The sequence below is a fragment of the Dendrobium catenatum genome, unplaced genomic scaffold (assembly GCF_001605985.2).
Source record: "Dendrobium catenatum unplaced genomic scaffold, ASM160598v2 fragScaff_scaffold_133, whole genome shotgun sequence".
In the NCBI taxonomy this organism is placed as follows: Eukaryota; Viridiplantae; Streptophyta; class Magnoliopsida; order Asparagales; family Orchidaceae; genus Dendrobium; species Dendrobium catenatum.
In genome coordinates, this window is record NW_021318595.1 from 11,480,294 (window position 1) to 11,495,760 (window position 15,467).

Consider the following 15,467-nt stretch of genomic DNA (forward strand, 5'->3'; position numbering starts at 1 on the left):
ACTTAACAGGTTATGCTTTAAGCTTTCTACTAATAACATATTCTCAATGTAAAATTTATTAAAATTTCCAATCATACCAGATCCAACCACTTTTCTTATGGTGTTATCTCCAAGTGTAACCTTGTCTCTACTCCTGGCTTCCAGCGATATGAATTGTGCGGTATCTCCAGTCATATGCTTTGAACATCTGCTGTCCAGGTACCATATGCTCTCACGAGGTCTTGTGTGAGAGCGACCCTACAAAATTATCAAAAGTTAGACCTGGGAACCCAAACAAGTTTGGGTTCTCTTTTTAGCAAATTATAATCAGATGCATATATGATATGTCTAGGTTTATGCATCTTAGGTCTCCACACCAAATAAGTTTTCATCTTCAAAGTATAGGTGTGAGCTATATGTCCAAATAATCCATAATTATTACATTTTACTTTTGGAAATGGTTTCCTAAGTCTTCTATCATTCATCTGTCTATTCAAGGATTACATAAATTTAGGATATATAGTAGGATTAGTAAAATCTTCAAGTTTAGGGGGTATACTATTATCCTTGAGAGCTTTTATTGTTAATTTGTAGAATGAATTCATATCTTCTAAAATTTGATTCGTATAATTTGATATATAAATTTTTCTCTCTGATTCATCCTTAAATTTTTTAAAATCTTTTTTAAGTTCAGCATAGGATGATTTTAAATTTTCATGTTTTTTATTCAAGTCATTAAACTCATCAAGTAATTTCATGTGGTTATCATCAATTAAAGCATGATCTTTCATAAGGATTTCATGTTCCTTTTATAATTCTTCAAACTCTAAACTTAGACTAGCATGTGTTTTCTTTATTTTCCTATATGCATCATGCATGTGTTCAGAAACTTCAAAAAGTTAATCATAAGTTAAGTCACATACCTCTTCTTGATCTGACTGATCAATATTATCGGCCATTAAGCACAGATTAGTGGATTCCTCTTCCTTCTCAGTTTCTGATGAATCTGAAGCTGAATCTGCCCAAAAAGCTCTTTGTAACTTTTTCTTGCCCTTTTTTGCAATTGGTTTCTCCTCAACCTTCTCCTTGCTAGGAGTAGTTTTTAGTTTTGGGTATTCAGTCTTGATATGACCAGGTTTCGTTGCACTCATAGCAAATCACATCATTTGAAACCTTGGCATTTTTATTAAATTTACCTCTACTCCAATGCTGGCGTCTCTTCTACTTCATCTTCAGAAAGCTTCTGAAGTGTCTAGTCATCAATGCTATGTCATCTTCATCCTCAGGTTGTGAGTATTCACTCTCAGACTCTTCCACATTTAGTGCTATGTTTTTTTCCCTTTGTGGTTCACCTACATCAATCTTTCTTTGACTAACTCCTTGCTCATAAGAAATTAGCGAACCAAGAAGATTGTCAATAGAGTAAATGTTTAAATCTTTAGACTCTATAATTGTAGTAATTTTAGCATTATAAGCAGTAGGCAAACAATGAAGAATCTTATTAACCATTTCAGCATTCGTTAGTTCCCTACCCAGTGCATGCAAAGAGGTAACTATTTGTGTGAATCTTGTGTACATATCAGAAATGGATTCATTTAGTTTCATACGAAATAGTTCATAATCATGTAACAAGATATTAAGTTTAGATTGCTTAACCTCATTAGTCCCCTCATACGTTATACAAAGTATATCCCATATGTCCTTTCCACTTTTGCAAGTGGAAACTCACATGTGGTCTTCTGATTTTAAAGCACAAAAGAAACTATTCAAGCATTATGCATTTAGTTGTGCTAAGTCACGTTCTTCTACTGTCCAGTCTGCAAAATGTGTTTTAACTCTAACTCCGCTAACTAATATAGTTGGTTTTGTATACCCTTCCTGAACTAAGTTCTACATACGATAATCAAATGACTGTAAAAATGTAGACATGTGTGTTTTCCAAAAATCAAAAGGTATATTATCAAACAATGGAGGTCTAGTTATAGAGTAACCCTCGGGTGTATTTTGATTTTCAAATGTAGTCATCTATGTTAATCAAAAAGTAGTCTAAACTTATGATTTTGAAACAAAGCTCTGATACCACTTGTTGAAACTTGATCACTATGAATTAGGTTGTTAAACCTAAGCATATGTCCTAGTGGCTAACCAAGAGGGGGGTGAATTGGTAATTAAAAATTAATCCCACTTTTTAATTTTTAAATCGAAAAATGAACTTTAATGAGTTTTGTAGAAAATGTTTTTCAACCACAATTTTAAAATTAAAAACACAAAAATAAAAAAGCCAGCGGAAAAATAAAGACACAAGGTTTATAGTGGTTCGTTCAAAACCAGACCTACATCTACTCCCCGGAGGCACCCTCCGAGTATTGCACTAATACCAATAGTGACTCTCGTTTTGCAACCTCAGCAACGCGGTGCGGTAGAGAACCGTCGTCCTTTTACACTATCCCTAGTGTTGATAGAGAACCGTCATCCTTTTACACTATCCCCAGTGTTGGCAGAGAACCCTTCATCATTTCATACTCTCCTAGTGTGGGCAGAGAACCCTTCGGCTGTTCACACTATCTAAGTGTGGGCAAAGAACCCTTCGTCCTTTCACACTCTCTAAGTGTGGGCAGAGAACCTTCTGCTGTTCACACTCTCCAAGTGTGGGCAGAGAACCCTTCGGCTGTTCACACTCTACAAGTGTAGGCAGAGAACTGGATCTCCTTGACAGATCTTCTCACAAGAAATCTAGAAGGAAGAAAAAAAAGAGTGAAGTAAACCCAAATTACAAGTAGATATTCTTTACCTTTGAATACCAAGTGAAACCTTCATGCTCCAATGGAAAGAAATCTCCTTCAAACACCCTCTCACACTCTCTTCTTGACTCTTCTTTCAATAGGCACAAAGATCAGTGGATAAAAAGATTATGTGGCAGTTTAGTTTTGACTATTTATAGGAAAGACACAAAGAACCGTCCAAAAATTGTAAATATTCAAATCAATACGAATTAGATCGTCCCATACGATCATGGATCATCTTGGATGATTTTACTTAAATGCGTTGGAAACAAACCTAATGTATATGGGTACAAAATGACTTGGTACACATACATCGTTCCATACGAACTAGGTCGTCCGGTATGAATGGTTATTCCATAGGTTGGTTCACTTCGTCAGTTCACTTCGTACACATACGATTTACACTTAATTTTTTAGAGTCGGTTCACTTCGTCCTGGGATGAATATTGGTTCGTCCGGATGAAATTTTTCTAGAGAGCAAATCGTCCCGGGATGAATACACTTCGTCCTGGACGAAAATGCTCCAGAGAGCAACTCATCCTAGAATGAATACACTTCATTCTTGAACGCAAATTTTCCAGAGAACATTTCGTCCTGGGACGAATACACTTCGTCCTGGACGATCAGGACTTAGAAAAATTTTCTTCAATTCCTGTTCATTCCATTGCTCTTATGAGGTGATAACTGACTTGATCGTCCCGTACGAACTATGTTCGTCCCGTACGATCAGTACAAATTTCTCAAGATCTCCTAAAGTGTGTGTGTGTGTGTGTGTGTGTTTACTCAATTACAATCACTCCCTTTCAAACTTAATTAAAAGAAAAATACAAGTTTTAAATACACAAAGTATCTCATGCTGAATTTGATTTGAAGTCTTTGTAGTCTGGAGTTTGATTTACCTGAAATGTTAGTACACACAAGAGCAAAAATAACTCTTCCAAAAAGTGTTAGGAGATAACTATACATAAAATAATAATATTTGAAATCTTCAAAACTATATAAGTTGCAAGAATGTAAAACATGCAAATAGCAACTCTCTTAACAGAATTGACATCAACATTTGTAGGATTGCCTCAAAAATTGGTAAGCCCCACTTATTTGATGATAATATGTTTTAATGGGGTAGGTAAGAATTTGTTATAATTTGTGTCCATATCCAACTTGGGAGCAAACTTCATCTCAGAGTCTGGGTGGAAGGAAGCTCATGTAGATTCTTTCAGAGAATCGAGTATAAGAGAATTCCTAATCTCTGTTGTAATTGTGGTAAAATTGGCCACTTAAAAAATCATAGCCCAAAGGTGTAAATTATAAGAAATTTGGAGGAAAATAATAAATCTGGGAATAAAGATAATGGCTTTCTGCAGGAAGATACTACCTCACTGAAACCTTCAATGGGGATGGCTAAAGGTATATCTAAAGACACAAATTCAAACTATGGGCCATGGATTCATGTTAACTATAATAAGAAGAATAATTTCAATAAAAGGAATTTAAGGATTCCAACAATTCAGAAGAAGAAAGCTATGGTGAAGGAATATGTTATTAAAAATGTTGAAGGAAAGAAAACTGAAATTAAAGCAATTCCTGTTTCTACTCAAAGAGATACTTCACTGGAGGAATCAAGGCCAGGCGAGATAAATCCATCAACTTCTTCGGGAGATATAATAGTTTCTATTGATGGTGAAACGTTCCTATCTAACAATGGAGGGAATAAATTTTTTATTCTTTCTGATTTGTCAGAAGAAGGGGAAATAATACTATCTTGCGATGATCAGGGAGACCTGGGTGAGGAAGTTGTTATCTCGAATGACAACTCTCAAAGTCAAGAAGTAATTCCTTCACCCAATAATCATTCAAATGTTACAAGGCCTGAAGAGGTGAACAATCTTATAGGGGATTCTTTGGATTTCTTCAATGTGCCTTCTAAAGGTTTGTTAGGAGGGATTCTCATTCTTTGGCAAAAGAAGGTTACTTCTTTTTCTATTTTGTTTTCTTCCAAACAAGTTGTTATAGGGGATCTATTGATTGTCAATAAGGGAGCTTGGAGGATTGCTACGGTCTATGCTAGCCAGGAGGTAGTTCATAGAAGAATTCATAGGGCAGAATTGGAAGGCTTTCACACAAATAATATTCTTATGGTTATAGGAGGTGATTTCAATTGTTTGTTGTCTAAAGAAGATAAAAGGGGAGGAAGGAATTTTCGGCTTTCCCTAGCTTCTTAAAGGCTCTTGAGAGAAGATTTTTAAAGAAGATCACAGTACTCTGCCCTCACTAGGAGGGTGAGAAAGGATGTTGGTACTTTGCCATCACTAGGAGACTGAGTAAGAATGTTGGTATTTTTCCATCACTAGGAGAGTGACAAAGGATATCGGTACTCTGCCTCATCAGATTGGTGGAAGAGAGATTTTTGTAAGGGCTTCTTCACCTTGCTGTGGGAGCAAAAGGAGAGTCACTTATGTTTCGTGCAATACTCGGAGAAGGAGTTTCCATGGAGTGGATGTTGGTCTAGTTGAACCGAACCACAATAAAATTTAGTGTGCTTCTGTTGTTTTACCTTTTACTATATTTTTTTCCACACTTTATGTTACTATGGTTGAAAAATATTCTATGAAAATATATTTAAACAAGAAATAACATACTTTAGGATCATTGAGTAAAATTTCTTTAAATAGTTTTTCTAAAATTTAAGAGATTTTTTATATTACCAATTCACCCCCCTCTTGGTTAGCCTTGGGATAGTTTTATTAGGTCAACAACCTACACGAACTTCCACAATCAGATCAAGATGAGGTATTTCAACTTTCCTAGCTATGATGAATTAATTGTTATTTCAAAAAAAAATCATGATTCGTATAGGAAGCTAAAAAGGATGCATATTAGTCTCAATACTGAATTTTTCACTTTACAACAAGAGCATACTAGTTTAGTTACCAATCATTCTAATTTAGATAGTGATCACATGACCTTGCTTGATGAATATGATGCCTTAAAAAAGAAGCATAATGACTTAACTAATGCACACAATTCCTTAAAAACACTGTATATTGAATTAGATAAAGCATATAAAGGATTAGAAGCATACACAATTATAATAAATGGTAGCGAGCATACATTGAAAATTTAAATGTCCATTCTTGAAAGTACAAAAAAACTTTTAGAAATAAAACTAATTGCATTTAAGAATAATAACCACGAACTACCTTGGCACAACTTCATAACTCCTCAACACAGTATGCATCATATAAACCAAGGAAGAAGCACCATGACCCACATTTGTTGGTAAATCCATTTCCTGGTGTTAGGCATCACTCTTATGGCATATTAGGTCACATATTCACACTTGTATGATCCATTATAGGATAAATCTAATGTGGAGGCCAAAATTAAATTCATCGCAGAATGGTATGGATTCATCTCATTCAACAATGTATAAGGCGGGACCCACTTTCACTTGGTTTCCCAAATCTAACATTTAAGTAATAATATAGGGGTTCTCTCACAAAAGGCCTAGTGAGAGCATGTGGTACCTAGATAGTGGATGCTTGAGGCACATGACTGGTGATATTAAATAGTTCATCACACTGGAGGCCAGATCAGGAGGAAGGTGACACAAGGAGATAACACCACAAGAAAAGTGTTGGGGTCACGTATAATTGACAATGCTAAAAGCTTTAGTATTGATAATTTTCTATTAGTTAATAGTTCAAAGCATAATATACTGAGCATTAGTCAACTGTGAGATAAAGGTTTTGACATAATTTTTTTTCTTAAAAATGTATAATTAGTTTAAAAGAAAAACTTATATTAAATGGAAAATGAATAAATAATGTTTACATACTAGACTTGAACTACATTAAATAATCTAATTTCATATGTTTGAAAATAATTATTGATGATTCCTGGCTATGACATAAGATATTGTGTCATACGAGTATGAAAATCCTTAGGAAGAATACCCAAAAAGATCTAGTTAGAGGCATCCCTAAGTTAGTCTTCATGAAGGGCCACCTACGTAATGCCTACTAACTAATAAAACAAGTTGTCTTCATGAAGGGCCACCTACGTAATGCCTACTAACTAATAAAACAAGTTGTCTTCATTTCATTTAATTAAGGACATCAATATATTTAGGCCACTAGAAATCCTTCATATGGACATATTTGGACCTGTTAGTATAGTCAGCCTAGGAGGGAAGACATATAGATTTGTATAATATATGATAACTTTAAATTTACTTGGGTTAGATTCCTAGTATATAAGAGTGAGTCATTTGTGGAATATAGAACTTTCTTCACTTGGATTCAAAGAAAACTAAGATGTGAATTTTTTATCATTCACAATAATCATGATGGAGAACTTGAAAATGATATGTTTAAATCTTTCTGTCAAGAGATAGGAATAGAACATGACTTCTCTTCCTCTAAGACCACTCAAAAGAATGGAATAACTAAAAGGAAAAAATAAAACCTTGGTAGAAGTAGCTAGGGTCATGCTAGCTGAATACTCACTTCCTATATATTTTTGGGTTGAACCAGTAAATACTGCTTGTTATCTTTTAAATAGGGTGAATGTTAGATCTAAGCTAAATAAGATGCCATATGAACTCCATAAGGGTAGGAAACCCAACTTTCTCATTTGCATATTTTTGGGTGTAAATGCTTTATCCTAATAAATAAAAAACCAACAAAGGAAAATTTGATCCAAAATCTAACGAAGAGGTCTTCTTAGGTTATTCATTTATAGGGAAAGCCTATAAAATCTTTAATAAGAGGACCTTAATAGTAGAAGAGTCTAACCATGTGGTATTTGGTGAATCAAATAGGACTCCTAAATTTAAACATAAAGAAGAATCAAATAGGACTCCTAAATTTAAACATAAAGAAGAAGAAGTGGAGGTCATTCAAGGGGTAAAAGCCACTGCTATAGGAGATAGAGTAAACCAAAGGAGCCACTACCTAGAGAATGGAGATATGAAAGTTCAAGAGGGGTGTTAAACCCTAAAGAATTTGTCCAAGGCTAACCAAGATGGGGGTGAATTGGTAGTTTTATAAAATTTTAAACAAAAAGAAAATCTTTTTGATCTTTTTAAATATTTTAAAATAAAACAATAACACTTGATGGAGAAGAAAAATATTTTTTACAATAATAATACAATCAAATATTTTAATCAAAGAACAAATCATAGAAATATGCAGACATAAAATACTATAAAAGTAATAAGAAAGAACACACCAAATTTTATAGTGGTTCGATCAAATCTAACCTACGTCCACTCCTTGGAGACTCCCTTTTCAAGTATTGCTCTAAATTGAAGTGACTCTCATTTTGCTCCTACAGTAAGGCGGAGAAGGCCTTATAAAATTTTTCCACCAATACGGTGAGGCAGAGAACCTTAAATCCTTTTTCATGCACCCAGTGAAGGTAGAGAACCTGGGAATCCTTTTACTCCCTCCTAGAGTATGCAGAGAACTTGGATCTAATACTGAAGATCATCTCCCTGGAGCCACTAAGGAACCAGTTGAGTAACTCGAAGAAGATGAAGAACACCTTGCTTGGAGTAACCTTTGTGATTCCCTCACAAACACCTCCTCACTAAGATCTCTCTTTCTCTCTCTCTCTCTCTCTCTCTCTCTTTCTCTCTCTCTCTCTCTCTCTCTCTCTCTCTCTCTCTCTCTCTCTCTCTCTCTCTCTCTCTCTCTCTCTCTCTCTCTCTCTCTCAAGCTCTCCCTCTTCCTTCTCTAAGCTCCCTCTTGGATAAACTCCACAACAAAAGATTAACTTAAGGGTAATACAATTGCTTAAATAGAGAGGCTCTAAAAGAAGCCCTAATTTTCAATTCTGCACAACTAATCATCCAGGGAGATCAGTAAATCATCATATACAATTTATACAAAATAGCCCTTTCAGTCAGGATGAATGACATTGCTCTATACGATTAATTTAGGAGAAGTAGGTTGATTATCATATACAATACAAATATCATCCTATACAATTCATATTAAAGTATTAAACTTCATCTAGTATGATGCCTGACAGTGCCTTATCATCCCATGCACTTCTCTATCATCCGGTATGATATGGATATATCATCCTAAATGATTAGTTGAAAATTTTTGGTATTTTCTAGTATGATAGTTAGCGATTCCTTAGCATACCAAACATGATCTCTATCATCAAGGATGATCCCTCAAGTGAGCATATATGGTCAACCTGATCCATCCAAACACACCTAGCCTAAACTAAACCCATCCAACCCATGGGATGTATTATAGAAGCTTCCTAAGACTCAACCCAACCCAACCCAATCATTCCCATGGCTTCAAATAGCTCAGCCTACCTGAATGGTCCCCCCTCCATATGAGAAGGATGTTTCATCCTTGCTGCTAGTACTGTCATCCCCTCTTCTGAATAACCACCTAAGCCAGGTGTCTTCCATCCAGAGAACCCCAATGATGCATCCTAGCCATCCGTTTTGGCTCCAATACTTAGAATAGGCCAAAGGAGATGGATATCTTCATTCCAACCTATCTACCATTCCAGACATCCCTCAGAGCATCTAGAGTTTCATTTTTTATTTATCTAAGCTCTACCTCCATTTCCTATCAGTTTCCCATCATTTGGAGCTCACCAATCGTGAGAAGGATGTGAGATCAAGGCTAACTCAGTCCCAACCACTTCATCTTTCTATGGAAGCCTACTCTGAGCTCGACATCTTCAAGAGAACATCACGAGGATAATATATAAATTCAACCATGATTAAACCATCAAAATCCATCAACTCTAGCTTAGTAAAACTCCAACCCTAGGTGTGTATATAGGTCCTTAAATAACTTTGTGAGTATAGCATCAAGGGCTTAAAAAATTCTTCCCCACTTTAGGCAGGTGGTAAGTCAAAATTGTATACACTTCTCTCTCTGCACTTTCATTAATCTAATAAACTCTAAATCTCCAAATCTAGTGTTAAAATATATAATCTAATGCTTGAAAGTTAAAAATTTAATTAACTCAAATATTTCTTTAGACTTATATATAAATTTTGTAATTATCTTGTTTCCATTTTAATCGAGAGTATTCTCTTAGGAGAACTAATTAACTATAGAGGCTTGCCCCTATAGGGAGTCTAGATCCCAAAATAATCTAAACCCTATCTTAGTCTCCTTTCTAAGGTAGGGGAAAAATCTGTGAACGTAGACCTCGCTTTATCTATATTTTAAATTTTAATTTCATAATTAAAGGATAGATGAATAGTTGATTTGCTTTTACAGGAGGATCAAATATCCTCTATATTTGATTATGAAAATAAATTCATAATTTTGTCTACCCTTCAAGGTAGTATAATATCTAACTATGCAGATTTAATTGAAAGAAAACATTCAAATATAAATAAAGTGAATCATGTGGGAATCCAAGCATTTAATTTAAAAGAGAAAATAGTTCTCACAGATTTTTCTGGCAACTTTGCTGGGGATAAACTTTTCTCTTCATCTTAAATGAAGACTAAATTCTTTCAAAATTATATAAGTTTAATTAAATATTTGGGATATTAAATTTTCATGTAAATTTCAGTCTATTCAAACTCCTACTCTATGTTCTAATGTCTTGTTTAGTCTTGTGTTTGATGCTTCCTGATGTATTTTATTTTTTTTTTCTTTATGTTTTTGAGTCTTTTAGCTATTTATTACCTTAGTTGAATCACTCCAGCCTAATCTTAGTGTGTTTGTTTTACTCTCCTAGGTTTTCTTGTGTTTTGTTAGTCATGGTTTCCTCAGCATTTCCTAAAAGCTGACCAAATGGCCAATTGTTAGCATCGGTGTAGGTCCTAGATCTAGTAAAAATGTTGTCTATTTATCATTTGATGTTTGTGTGTCACTCCATTTACATCAGTGCATTTATTTTACACTCCCCAATTTACTTGTGTTTCGTTAGTCATGGTTTTCTCAACTTCTCTGAAAAGCTGAGAAAATGGCCAACTGTCAGCACCGACGTAAGTCCTAGATCCCATAGAAATGATGCCTTTTTGTTGTATGACATTTGTTTGTCACTCCATTGACATCAGTGTATGTATTTTACTCTCCCCCATTTGCTTGTTTTTCATTAGTCATGGTTTCCTCAGCTTTTCTTAAAAGCTGAGCTGATGGCCAACTGTCAGCATCGATGTTGGTTCTAGATCCTGTAGAAATGCTGCCCATTTATCATGTGACATTTGTGTATCACTCCATTGACATCAGTGTGTTTTTTTTTACTACCTCTAATTAGCTCGTGTTTTTTTAATTATGGTTTTCTCATCTTTTCCTAAAAGCTGAGCATATGGCCAACTGTCATCGCCGTTGTAGGTTCTAGATCCCATAGAAATGCTATTCATTTTTTGTCTAACATTTTTGTGTCACTCCATTGACATCACTGTATTTTTTTACTATCCCCGATTTGCTCGTGTTTCCTTAGTCATGGTTTCCTCATCTTTTCCTAAAAGCTAAGCAGATGGCCAAATGTCAGCAGTGAAGGTCCTAAATCCCGTAGAAATGTTATCCGTTTATCATCTGACATTTGTGTGTCACTCCATTTACATCAGTGTGTTTATTTTACTCTCACCAATTTGATGTGTTTCATTAGTCATGGTTTCCTCATCTTTCCTAAAATTTGAGCAAATGGCCAACTGTCAGCACCGGCGAAGGTCTTAGATACGGTAAAAATGCTACCCTTTTTTTTCTGACATTTGCATGTCATCCATGTGTCATTTGCATGTTTTAGAGTCTTATATTTTCATTCGCATTCAATTTTTGAGTGAATGCATTGAAATCAGGCTTTAGATTATAGATTCTTAATCTATCTCCGTCCTCCTAAAACTCTTCCACTTGTGTTTACAAATACTTGAAATTCTTAAGGACAAGGGTCCTTATTTAATCTCTTTTTTTCCAATTCCATTTCAATCATTAATCAATCTCATTCTAAATCTATAATGTGTGATTGTGTTCCGTTTGGTATGGGTCCTTAACTGGATCATTTTATCTTTAAAATCACCAATCTATCCGATCTTTATCGTAAATTTCAATTAAATTCAAATAAATGCGACTTTCAACATTCAGATTTTGATTCAGAGGAATCATATTTTGATTTGGTTCACCTTTGAATTATAGAAAAAATGTCTGGAAAGTTAGTCTTTAACATTAACATCACTTCTGCCCAATCTATTGAGTGCAACCATATTAGATTCGGATATGGGTTCGATAACCTCCGAGTTAACTTTGGTGCACCAAAACCTGAAGTGGTGTCACCACCTGTTGAATCCAGTAGATCATCCTCAATTTGAGTTAACATCAAGGATAGGTCTGTAGCTACCCTTGTAACTGCCAAGCCCTCTGTGTTTACCTATTTAACTTATCCTCAGTCAACTGCCATGTCTAAAGGAAAGTCCATAGTTGTTGTTGGACCCCTAATCTTTGGGAACTTAGAAGTAGGATCTTCTTCTACCATCCTGAAAATCACCAAGTCCCAATGCCATAATATGATTTGTCGTATGAGGCGAAGGGTTGAAAGAGCTAAAGCAACAAACAAAGATATCCTTAGAACAGTAGTGACTCAAGCAGCAAAGAAGATAATGAATGTAGTACCAAAACAGTATGTTAATTCCCCTCATTTAGCTGGTAGATTTCATCCATTGTCTGCTGCTGCAAGGGAAGAGAACGTACTCCGCATAGCACATTCTCCACCTGCCCCCTTCCAGAACAATCTTGTTCTCCCTTCTTTTTCTGAAAGGAAGAGAAAATTCAAGAATCTGCTGAATGGATTGATCCAGAATTGTGCTACTAGTAATGGTCAGTTAAAGACAAAATTTTTGAAAAGCATCAAGGATGATATTTCCATTGAGGTGCATCCCAGAAAAGTAGGGGGAGAGGAGAATCTCCTCTAGCAAAGAAGAGAGTACAGTTTCAAGGAGCAGGTCCAAGTCAACCAGCATCTATGATAGATCACCGTGGAGAACCAAACAAGTTCATGCATCATGATCACTATCAGAATTCAGATTATCAAAATACTTAGTTGACTCCTGTTAAATCTTGTGGGGTGTGGAGCATTAGCCTGAAGAGGGTATAATCCCATATCTCCTCCTTTGCCATGTCACTCTAAAAATTGTCCATTCAAAATATATGATAATCCTCCTGTTCAACATCCATCAAGGATTGATCAACATCGTCATTAGAGTAGAAAATCATTTTTCTAGTTTTGACAAGAGGAGATTGAAATTCCCTAATCAGTCATCCTTATTATCTAACAGAGAGAGGATTTGGTGGCCCAAGATGACCCCTAATCCAACTGCACTGATAAGTCTAAAGAAGAAAGAAGTTGAGGAAAGATCAAGGAAAGGGAAGTTTGTCATAGAACTATCCCCTTCTAGAGAATATACTCCAGTCAACCCACAAGATGTGGGAGGTAAATCAATAGAAGAGATGGTAGATCATCTGAAAGAGAGTATTCACTAGATCAATGAGAAGGAAGACGCATAAGATTAAGATATGGATCAGGAAATGATTCATAGCTTGTCATCAATCAAGTAACGAAGTTCTTTAAAGTATTAAAGAATACCTTGATTCCTTAACATCAGTATATGATGCACCTTTTAGAATAGATTCTAAATGTCACATTATATGGAATTCCTCACGGAAATAACTCTACAGTAGATGATCTCACTAAATTAGCTAAAGCACTTGAATGTGTTGAAGAAGATTTAATCCCGATAGAAGTGCAAGGTTGGCAAGTTCTTTCATCCATGGATCTTGAATACATAAACCGAAAATCTTTAAATGAGGTGAAAAATATTTTAGCAGTATAATATGAATCTATAGACTGGAGAAAATCATTCATCGAATACTTGTTAGAAAACAAGCTCCCTCGGGAGAAATTAGCTACAGATTAGATTAAAAGACGATCATTATCTTATGCTTTGATTAATGATACCCTATACAGAAGATCATTTGATCAGATGTGGTTACGGTGTTTGAGTAAATCAAAAGAACAAAAGATTGTAGAAGAAGTATATGCTGGTTTGTGCGATGCACATCAATCTAGTCCAAAAATGAAGATGAAAAACAAATGAATAGGATATTACTGGCCATCAATGTTGCACATCATTATCATCAATGCCAGGTAAACAGTGTAGTTCTATATCAACCACAAAATGTCTCACATCCAACCATCGGCTCCTGGCCTTTCAAAAGCTGGGGCACAGATACTATCGATCTAATAGATCCCCTATCCTCCAGAGGTCATAGATTTATCTTAGAAACTATAGATTATTTCTCAAAATGGGCAGAGGCTGTTCCCCTGAGAGACGTCAAAGCTCAGCAAGTTCTAAAATTCTTCAAAGAGAATGTCATGTATTGGTTCAGTGTTCCTCACCGGGTTATTTCAGATAACGGTCCTTCATTCACGAGTACTAAAATAAATAGTTTTGTCAAATGACACAACATTGATTGGAGATACTCCACCATCTATTACCCTTGGGCAAATGGACTAACGGAGGCCTTCAATAAAGTTTTAATTCAGATCTTGAAGAAAACTTTAGATGATAGTAAGCGTCAATGGCATGAGAAGTTGGTTGAAGCTTTATGGGCATATCAAACCACATATAGAACACCAACTCAATATATGCCATTTGCTTTAGTCTTTGGTGTAGAGGCTGTTATCCCTTTGGAAGTACAATTACCCTCACTCAAAGTTGCAGTAAATTAAAAGATCACTTCAAAGCAGAATACAAGACTCTGTTTAAAAGAACTCGAAGGTTTAGAAGATAAGCATTTGCTAGCTCAACAGAACCTCGAGTTGTATAAAGCTAAAATGGTACAGGCTCACAACAAATTGGTTTGACCTATACCTTTTTAAGTAGGTGACTTGGTTTTAGTTCTTCGAAGACATATCAGCTTATAGATTATAGAGGTGATCATCTGATGTTACCTATCAATGGATGATACCTTAAGAAGTATTATCATGGATGATGTACTTTATGAATTTTTCAATAAAATAAAGCATTAGATTTCAAATTTAGTGTATAATCATTACATCAAATGAATAGTCATTTAAAAATAGAGTCAGCAAACTAATCCCTAGTGGAGTTCAAATAGTTTGGTTCTAAATTCACTCATTCGATAATAGATCTCTTATCTGCATATCCGCATTATCTGGAAATTGATATTCTAGTCAAAGTTTAAATTTCACCTTTTTGATAATCAATCTATCGGTTAGGTTTCTAAATCTGCTCATTTAGGAATCGATCTTCTGTCTGAGTATCTTCTTTATTTGGAAATTGATCTTTCAGTCAAAGTTCAAATTTCACCTTTCTGATAATTGATCTATTAGTCAAGTTCTAAATCCACTCATTCAGGAATCAATCTCCCATCTGAGTATTCAGCTTTATCAGGAAATTGATCTTCCTGTCGAAGTTAAATTTCACCTTTTCGATAATCAATCTATCAATCAGGTTTCTAAATCTGCTCATTTGAGAATCGATCTCCCATATGAGTATATGCTTTGTCTGAAAATTGATCTTCCAGTCAAAGTTTTAAATTTCACCTTACCGATAATTAATTTATCGGACAGGTTTCTAGGTCTACTCATTCTAGAATTAATCTCCCTTCTGAGTATTCATCTTTATTTGGAAATCAATCTTTCAGTCAAAGTTTATATTTTCCTTTTCAATAATCGATCTATCAATCA